At 38.0% G+C, this 10,930-nt stretch overlaps 1 non-coding gene across 1 annotated transcript; it reads left to right on the forward strand.

The window, feature by feature from the left end:
• The first annotated feature begins 262 nt into the window (after positions 1-262).
• LOC141699490 (small nucleolar RNA R71) lies at positions 263-369 on the forward strand. The gene has a single exon (XR_012565950.1). It is a non-coding gene; the product is annotated as a small nucleolar RNA R71 (small nucleolar RNA).
• Positions 370-10,930: the final 10,561 nt, after the last annotated feature.

The following is a 10,930-nucleotide window of genomic DNA, read 5'->3' on the forward strand; positions in this document are numbered from 1 at the left end:
CAAAGTGTTCACCTTCATCGTCAAAGTCTTAAGTTGGGAAGCGATAGCAGTTGCTGCGTTCAACTTCAGAATTCCTGCTACCTTTCCCTGAGCAAGTCTCTGTGCAGGATTCTGGTATTCATTAGCAGCCATTAGTTTAAGGAGTTGATAAGCTTCATCATAGCTTTTAGCCCACAAGGCTCCTCCTGATGCTGCGTCAAGCATGGGTCTAGAAGTAGCACCCAATCCATTATAGAAATAGTTAATGATCATCCAATCAGGCATGCCGTGGTGTGGGCACTTCCTTAGCATCTTCTTATATCGATCCCAAGCCTCACACAGAGATTCTCCAGTTTGCTCAGCAAACTGAGTAAGAGCATTCCTGATTGTAGCATTCTTCGCCATCGGGAAGAATTTAGTGAGAAACTTTTGTGCAAGATCCTCCCAAGTGGTGATAGATCCTACTGGTAGAGAATGTAACCTACACTTCGCTTTGTCTCTCAAAGAGAATGGGAATAATCGCATCTTAATAGCATCTTCAGTCACATCATTGAATTTGAAAGAATCACAAATCTCGATGAAATCCCAGATGTACATATTTGGGTCTTCAGTAGGATTACCCCCAAACTGAACTGAGTTCTATATCATCTGAATTATGCTTCACTTGATCTCAAACGTGTTAGCCCTGATGGCTGGTCTAATGATGCTTGACTGAATGTCATTAATCTTAGGCTGAGAATAGTCCATCAAAGCCTTCGGATTTTCTGGTTGATCACCCATCTCAACTAATGTTGGCTCTTCAACTTTCTCTTCTTCTTCCTCAAAAACTTCTCTACGAACTCCCACAAGTTTTTCCTCGGCTTTATCCAGAGTTCTCTTACGAGTACGCGAACGCGTATGCATACACCCTCGCTAGAGTACCTGAAATAAGACAAGGAAACAATTAAGTAACAATGTCCGAGTCAATGAACTTTAATGACCACTGATGGAAAGCACATAACCAAATAACCAAATAAATTAACACTGCAGTCCCCGGTAGCGGCGCCAAAAACTTGTTAGTCACTAAACACGCGCTAATATTACACGCAAGTATACGAGTTCGCAAGTAGTATAGAATCTTTTCTAGTTCGTTCCTACAGAGACTGTATTTGTTAACTATTTAATTTATGCACCTAAGTAACAATGTATGGTTATTATCCAATGCTAAGACGATAACAAATTGAGGTTGTTTATAACTAAGAATTATACTAGCAATTATAACTACGAGAATAAGATTGACTGAATTGATATATATGACAAACATGGGATTCTAACTTCATTCAATAGCCTTATTATTCTTAACCTTAGTATGCAATGGTGATGACACTAATCAGATAACACGAAAATAATAAACGCCAACTTTCGTTGCACGAGTACCATTCTACCAGACATCCACAAAAGAGATAGAAGCTGAATAGGCACCAATTATATTGAGACCATATATATTTATAAAATTTGACAACATAACGGTTTAAGCACAAGTTATCTATCCTGATTGTATAGGGCAAGTAAGATGGTTAAAATTACCTACGAATCATGCATAACAATGACATAAACCTATGATAGCATGGCAAGTTCTAAACCCTTAAATTCACTTTCGCTTCATTAAGAATTAGCACGCTATCTTATAAGTTCACGACGCTCATAAGATGAATAAGCACAACCAATACTAGGATATCAAACAATCACCACATACTAAGGTATATGAATAATTAAGCTAAAGAAATCCATAAGTAAATCCGCTAGAACCCCACGATAATGATTAGCCCATAATCGGACTCATCATCAACATGGGTTCCAATGAAAACATGATATAGAAAACGTAGTCTTTATACGAATAAATAAAACCAAGTACAAACGAGAGTATAGGTTCAGCAAAACAAGAAACAAGCATTCAAATTACAACTTAAACAAAGATTCACAAGAATAAACTAGATCATCTTCGCCTTTGTTGAATTATGCCAAGAGGTCTCTTGCCTTCTTCTCCTTGCACTCAGGTCCGTCTCTCACTTCTTCTTATTAAAAACGACCTAATACATGTTTATATAGCAGTCCATGCATCCCAAAAGTCCAGTAAATCAAATTAGAATAGAATCAGGATTTTATTATCCCGACACGGCGTGGCCGCAGCCTTCAACAGCGCGGACGCGCCGGCTCCCTGCTTCATGGCGCGGCTCGTGCTATCACAGCGCGGGCGCGCCGGTCTTCTGCCAGAAAATATAATTTCTTCTCCTTGTTCCTTGCAGCTTTGAGCCAATTCTTCAAGCCTTTACTTGCACACATCATAGACACCATATTAGCGTTAAAACAATGCTAATTCACCTGATTCACGAAGTAAAGCCTGAAATGCAAAAACACTTGAAAACACGTTAAAACACAAATAACTTGAGAATAAATATACCAATTCAAAGCTTATTAGAGCATAAATAAGTGTCATAAATGCCACTTAACACACCCCCAAACTTGAATCGATGCTTGTCCTCAAGCATAAACAGACTCAAAGAACAAGAAATAAAAATGCATGAATGCAACTAATATGAATGCAACGATCCCAATAGAATAACTCTACCAACCAACAAGCAACATATTAACAAATACAGATATTCGCATGAAGATCAATCCAATCATACAAATCAACTTACAAACTAGAGACGTGCGAGTGTGAAGATGCTTACAGATATACTATTGCAACTAGATAAATAATCATGACTCACTACTCATCAAGGCAATCGCAAGGTTATAAATAAAATAAAAAGCTAGACTCAAAATAACTTATAACACTTCAATTCTTATATTGGAGTTTATACGGATTCATGCTTTTATTCACAACAAAATAACACATATATGCTTATTTGACTGTGCAATAAGTGAGGTCTAAAAAAGACTTATACAATAGTACCCATGTAGCAAGCGTTAGGTTAGCGGATCCCAGACTATAAAAGCCTTAGGTCACTAGGCACAAAGTCCCCTAAGGACTTAGTAACTCGAGTACTAAAGAGCCCACTCGTGATCAATTATACATAACACTTATTTTTTTCCTTTTTCTTTTTTCTTTTTTTTTCTTTTCTCTTTTTTTTTCAATTTCTGAATGAGTGCGTTTCGCTCCATCTCATTCAACCCTAGACTACTCATATAAATATGAGCCGGCTACTAGCCATTTGACACCTAGCCACACAACTAGCAATGAAATCCAAATTTTCCAATTTTTAAATATCCATATCTTTTATTATTAAGAGAATATCCTAAATTCTAAATATAAACAAGCGATTAACCTCAACAAACAAACAAACCATGATCATGATCTAGCACTTTAGCAACCTATAAGACCCAGTGAAATATAAGTGTCTCTAGCATGCAAATCAACTAAATACGACTTAACATCACTAAATACGACATCGCTACACTAGCATCAATATCACAAGTCAATCGGAAAAATTATCTACGGGATCATGTAATAATGCAAATGCATGAAACTACAAGAACAAACTAACATAAAAACTACCAAAAATTAAAAAAAAACTACATGGAAAAATAAGCAAACTATATGAACTAAACTATATGAATATGCAAAACTATATGAGACTCACACAAACTATTCCTTCAACTACTACCCCTAAACTTAAAATATTCACTATCCTCTGTGAAGGTAATAGTAAGGAATCAGGCGTACCTACTGTGAATAAGAATCTTCACCCTCAAGGGGTGGAGTTTCAGGAGTGTCTGGAGGCGGATACAAATAGCCCTCACCAAATTCTGGCCACTGAATGTCAACTCCAATGGCTCTAAATGCGGTCCCAAGTGCCTGGGTGAGAGCCTGTGCAAAACGTCTATGAATGTCATACATCGCATCCATCCTCCTAGCAAGACGCCTATACAGCGTCGAACTCAAACCAGCTCCCATGTATGCTCCTTCTTCCTCCTGCTGCTGCTGTGATGGTCCTCCTTCAACTCCTAGCTGAGATATCCATGCAGTCCTGCTCGCTTGACCAGCAGCTGGTCTCCCACTAGGAAAGTGGTCAAAAGAATAACCAAGGCCCCTCAGATGGGGTTGCCTCCATCCCATTCTTGCATCGTAGCCAAAGTCGTTCTATCGATCGGAGCTCTCGGAATCTGCAATTGCTCATGTGCGGGCCAATGCACATCAACTGCCACACAGAGCTTCGTCACCACTGACACATACGGAATAGACCCCGTAGTACTTCCCCTTAAGAACTTCAGAATCCCCTGGTATATCACCATTCCCAAATCAATATAAACACCCTGTAGAATACCCCATAATAGACGTGCACGCTCTACCATAACCTCATGCACATGCGAAGATGGCATGATATTAGCACATATAAATGTGTTTCATGCACGGGCAAACCTGTTCATGCCGGATGCCGGAAATGTAGAATACTCAGCGACTGTGCCCCTCTTGATCTTCTAATGAGTGTCGGGTCGACACAGAATAGAAACAATGAGATCCAGATCAAAGTCCTCTGGAGTCTTGTCATTCCAAGTATCTTGCCCCACCTTCCTTGCAGGCTGCTCAATCAAGGTCCTAATGGCCTCTGCAATGTACTCCACCGTACGCCCTCGCACCACTATAAATCCATTCTTCTCGGCCTTGGCGTTCGCATAGAACTCGCGAACCACACTCATAGGCACATCGGCTGGTGCTTCATAAAACGGAACCCAGCCCATCTCCAAGATCATCTCCAAAAGATTACTATCTGTCCCAGATGGCAAGAACCCTCTCTCGTTAGCAATAAGATTCGCGAGAAGCCTTGTGTACTCCTCAGCCTCGGTAGTAGAAAACTTGGGCCTTACACCTCTTGCAGTAGAAGAGTCGGTGGTGTTGCTATCAACTTGAGTTCTTTGTCTCTTGGGAGCCATTGAACCTTGATTAGAGAGAATAAAAGCTTAAGTGTTTAGAGAGAATTGTGTTTGAGAAGTTGTGATATGGTGAAGAAATTGTATGTAAGTGTATGTATTTATAGGTGGAGAGGTGTGAATTCTATGAGGAATAAAAGTGTGAATTGATTGTGGGGATTATGGGAATAATGAAATTGATTAGGAGAGGGAATTATGGGATATGTTGGAGTGAAAATCGGCTAGGAAATGATATTTGGACCAAATTCACGTTTTCCCCCCAAAACTGCCTTATTTATTTTTTTCCAGGTCAGGACACGGCGCGCCCCGCGCTGGGATGGCGCGGGCGCGCGATACTTCTGCCAAACCGGCGTGGACGCGCGCTGGAACAGCGTGGGCGCGCGCTCGAACAACGCGGGCGCATGCTGGAACAGCGCGGGCACGCGCGGGGTCTCTGTAAAAATGGTGCGGTCGCGCACTAGGACAGCGCGGGCGCACCAGGCTTCTGTAGTCAGACCTAATTTTTTCCCTTTTCTTGATTTTTTTTTGTGATTTTCTTCTTTCTTCTTGCTTCCTTTACTTACTAATATACAACAAACTTGGGTTGCCTCCCAAGAAGCGCTTCTTTTACGTCGTTAGCTCGACGTAGAATCTCGAGATCAAATGGACAATAAAACGGCACTAACCACCTCGCGGTTTGCCATGTCACCATAATAATGCTTCAACCTTTGACCATTCACCTTGAATGCTTGGCCCGGATCATTCTCTAAAATTTCCACCGCTCCATGTGGAAATATAATTTTGATTATGAAGAGCCCTGACCATCTTGACTTCAATTTTCCAGATTAAAAGAGGGAGACGAGAGTTGAAAAAAAGAACTTGTTGCCCTGGAACAAATTTCTTGATCACTAGACCCCGATCATGCCACCTCTTGACTTTGTCCTTATACATCTTGTTGTTCTCATAAGCTTGAAGCCGAAACTCGTCAAGTTCATTCAACTGAAGCATTCTCTTCTTTCCAGCTGCATCCAAGTCCAGATTCAATTTTTTCAAAGCCCAAATGCTTTATATTTAGGTCCCAATTTATTTGTAGAAGGGGGGTTGAATGCAAACAATACTGTTTAATCGAATAAAATGCGGAATAAAAAGGTGAAACAAAATTCAAGTTAAATAAAACTTTTATTAAACTTGAAAGGTGTTACAACAACGGTATCTATTACAAGGGATTAATCTCAAATCAATTATTACAAATCTAGAATAAATTCGAAATGAACTTTTTTTTATTTTTGCAATGAAAAGATCAAATGCTAAATGCGATTTGAGATTAAGTTCTAGGGATTTTAATCCGCTAGATTCTTACACAAGAACAAGATAAATAATTCTAGTGGTTTGGATTTAACTTTACAATCTAGAATTTTGATCTTGAATAAAGCAGATGAAAAATGAAATGATTTGCTTTTGTTTCTGCTGTGTTCTTGACTTGTGTGTTCTGTTTGATTGCTAGTTGAATGTCTTCTGCTTTCTGTTGTTTAAGTAAACAAAACAATCCAGTTGAATCAGCAAGACTTTCGGCAAGACAATCAAATGAACTGGCATGACAATCCATTTGAACTGGTAGGACTTTCGGTGAGACTATCCTTTTGAACTAGCAAGACAATCCCAATAGCTAGCAAGACAATCAGAATGAACTAGCAAGACTTTCAGTATGACTATCAATTGTCATACCGATTGTCATAGTAGTTCAAATCAAATTGTCTTACTGAATTATTAATAGATTTTAATCTAATAAAAATTCTGAAAATCCTTAATATTAATTCTGAATTAATTAATCAATTAATTCAATTAATCAATAAATTAATCTTTGCAGATATAATTTATTTTCTTAATTAAATTATATGACTTAATTAATTAATAGAGAATTAATATTAATCTTGAGCAGCAACCATTCTTCTGAAAATCTTCTGAAAATCACTGTCAATTATGAATCAATTCCACCACTTCAATGTTGACACTCGATGTACTGTCTGGTTCATGAGTGACTAACTTCCGTGACGTTTCTTCAAGCCTTGACCTTGATACTCTTGATTTTCTTCAGACTAAATCCTTGTAATTAATTGATACCCTGACGAGATCTCTGTCACTTGATTAAATCCACAATCTTGATTTATATCACTGAGGCTTGATCAATTTCTTGAGCTTCTTCCAGTGAATTAAGTAATCAAGTCTGTAGATGAACAATGCTTCTTAATCCTTTGACATATGTTACTATGTGAGATCTCTCTGACGATAGATCCACTATTTACTTATTACATTCTTATTTGAGTTGAGTTAAATCCTCGAATAAACAAATAGGCTATGACATATGCCTTTCAATCTCCCCATATTTGCTTGTTAGACAATAACAACAAATACCTAGAGGATAACTCAACTAACAAATAAGAAAAAGATATAAACAGTAATGCAAAGCAAATAGCAGAAAAGTTCTGGATTACATTTAACATTTTCCAGATTCCAAAAGAAATTTACAAGTGAATACAAGATAGATGTTCCTCTAGCCTGAACATATAACTACATTAGTCTATCTTGATTCATAAAGCTCTAATCATATTACATTGAGTTTTGAGCTAATTGACTTCAGTTGTCTTCTCTTCTGACTTCACCTTCTTCTAAATCTTGAAGCAACTCCTTGTCAAAGACATGATCCTTTTCTGAAGTGAAGCTTGCTGGTCTGACTGGTTGAACTCCAACTGACTTCAGCTTATTCTTGAACTGATTGTACCTTTTAATATTCTTTTCACAATAAGCTTGAATCAAATCAGCAGCTTGAGTCTTCAACATGGATGAGTATCCAGCAGTTCTTAAATGATGTTCCATCCAGACCAGATGCTTAGCTGAGTAGTCTTTAAGAGATTGTACATCTAGCTGACAGATTTGAAGACAATCAGACTTAAAGAATCTCACCTGATGAGGATTGTTGACCACTTGAGGACTAGCCCAGCTGGCAAACTCTTTAAGCCTTTCTCGAAGAACTTCATTCAATTCTGAGATTCTTTTTACTTTGTTGAGAAGAACCCAAATCTCTGAAAAAGAACGATTCTCAAACAGATGAAGTGACACCTTGAAAGATCCTTCACTCTGAAAATATACAAAAATGCTCATCTCATTTAGGGATCTGTCAAAAGCAGCTGTGATCCTTGAGACTTCAGTCTTGATAGCATTCATGTACATGTCATTGTTAGGATTTGAGATTTTCAGCTTGTCAAGAAGATGTAGGAACTGCCTATCATTGTTAGTGCTCAGCTGAGGCATATCAAGTACTCTCCTAGCTTCATCCCATTTTTCACCAATCTTCAGTCTGACATCTCTTCTCCTTTCTTGAGCCTTAATGTCATGAAGACGTTGCTTTTGAAGAGTTTCTGTTCTTTGTATGTCTTTCTTCATGTCAATGATCTGGGAGACCTTTTTGAGTTCAGCTTCTTTTCTTTTCATCTCTGACTGCTGCTGCTGAAACTCTTTCTCAAAGATAGGATCCACTGTAGCTTCCTCTTCCCATTCTCCAAAATCACTTTCCTCTTCAGCTTCAAATAAACCATCTTTATCTTCCAAGACTGGTTCAGTGGGAATGTCAAAAATATCAAAGTCATCCTGTTCTCCACTGTAATAGACATCATCAGCCTTTCTTTTGTCTCCAGCAGAGGTATCTTTTTCTTTTCCCTTTCCACTACTCCCTTTCTTCTCCCCCTTAGTTGAGGGATCCTCTACTGACTTTCCTTTAGAACCTCCATGACCTCCATCACCTCCAGAGCCTGAGCCTTCACCAGACGGCCCTTCAAAGTAAGTTCTTTATTCTTCATTAGGGCAGTGAGAATTCTTGATCATGAAATACAAGTGTTTCATTCCTTCATTAAGATGTTCCATGCCTGTTTCTATCTTTAGAAATCTGGAGGAGTCCAGTGCATGATTCATTTTAACCAGGTCTTCAAGAGAAGTCATTCTTATATATAGAGAGCATAAGTTAGAAATGTCATCAGCTGATAAAGTTGGAGTTTCCTGAATGGAATTGAGCTTTGGTATGACAGTGGTCTTGAGATCTGAGATATCATTCCTGATGTGTGCCAGCTGATTGTTGATAGAGGTGGAAGAAGAAGACCGTTCAACCACTTGTGCTTTGAATGATTTAGCTTCAGCTTGGCTTTTAGCAAGTTCTTCTTTTAAAGCAGCAATTTGAGCTAACAGGTTTTTAGTGTCTGTGTCTGTGTGTGCTCTCACCTGAATTTCACTCGTGTTTGGTTCACTCACCTCACGTGCTTGTGTTTCTCTCAATATAATTGCTCGTGAGGAGTCTTCCTGTTGCTGTTCTTCTGTACCTGCAATTAAAATCACCCTAGCCTCTTCAAGAGAGGTCAGTGGTGGTGCAATGGGAATTCGCGAGTCCCGATCCTCAGTCAAACCTATCATTTCATGTGAAATAGATGTCTGAATTGCTTCAGGGTTAGATTGACCGAGTTGCCCTCCACTTTCTCCAGATAAATCTGCGAGTGGAGAATCCCGTGAGGGAGCCAGAGGTATTTGATCTGGGAGGGGAGAAAATGACTCTATTAAAGGTGGCTGAGAGTCAGATTTTCCCTCAGAAGCATGTGACTGCTCTTCTGCCGTAACTATGGCAGGCACTGTAACAGACTTTATGTGCACTCCTCGTTCCGTGTCCTGAGTATCATCTACTGGCGTGAGAAGATGATCTGCTATAAGCATGAGAAAACGAGCATAGTACACGAGACCCTACGATTTGTAGAATGATCACGTAAAGCAGTAGTGAGACGTCTCAAGAGAATGGGAAAAAGTAGTTTGCCAAAATTGATCCTTTGATTGAAAACAATCGCAAGACCAATATACTGCAGAGTGGAAGTGATGTTGTGAAAGTTGGATTTAGTGCAGTTGGCAAACACTTTAGAAAGTGTATCGAAGAAAATGTCCCATTCAAACACCAAATTGGATTTTGAAAGTTTGGTTAAATTGATCACCCCCTGATAGTGAATAGCATGGAAAAAGTTTGTGATATCATTTTCAGAGGGCAAATTACAGAAATTGTCCATAGGAAAATTTAAAGCTTGATTGACGACTGTTTCATCAACCACATACTGTGTGTTTGCCACGGTGAATGAAAAAGATTTTGAATCATCGGCCACAGTAGAGGTTGTGCAAATCAGTCTAAGCAGATCGACATTTAAAATCATATTTGATTTAATAGCAGAGCTAACAATCGAATGGTCATTTAAAAATCTAATCCATGGCTTAAATTTTTCCACATCACATTTTTCTGGATTAAAATAACCAACCTAATTATGCGCGACAATTTGGAAATTGAGAGCCATTTAAAATAATAATAAGACACACACTTTCAGAATTTTAAGAATAATATTAAGAAAATTCGAATTAATTAAATTAATTTAATAATTCGAATTAAATTAATTATAATCGAAAAATTTAGACAGAAATGTATCTCGTTAAAATTCTTAACTCACAAACGCAGATTTGAAAAGCCAAAGACACAAAACAGAAATTAAAATTAAAAATACCCAAAATCAACAAACACAAATTGATTTTTTTTAACAAAAATTCAACAGCACTTCTGTATGTATATACTTGTATATATATATCACAGTAGTGATGATTTTTGTATGCTGAGTAAAAACTCGAGCAAGGAAGACAAGGAAGCAGTTGAGTTTGATTCGAATATGTGAGAGAGAAGAGAGAAAAAACTGAAAGACTGTTGAATTTTTTTAACAAAAACAAAAGAACTGAACTGATGAAAATTAAAACACACACAAAAATGATTAAGTAGTATAACTGGTATGACAATCGGATTGTCATACCGATTGTCATACCGATTGTCACACCAGCTTAAAGACAGAAAAATAATTGAAATAAAATTAATAAACACTAAATATATATAATTGGTATGACAATCTGATAGTCATACCGATTGTCATACCAGTATAAAATAAAAGAAAAATATATATATATAAGTTTTATAACTGGCAAGACAATTGATAGTCAT

This window comes from Apium graveolens, chromosome 11, assembly GCF_009905375.1.
Source record: "Apium graveolens cultivar Ventura chromosome 11, ASM990537v1, whole genome shotgun sequence".
Classification (NCBI taxonomy): Eukaryota; Viridiplantae; Streptophyta; class Magnoliopsida; order Apiales; family Apiaceae; genus Apium; species Apium graveolens.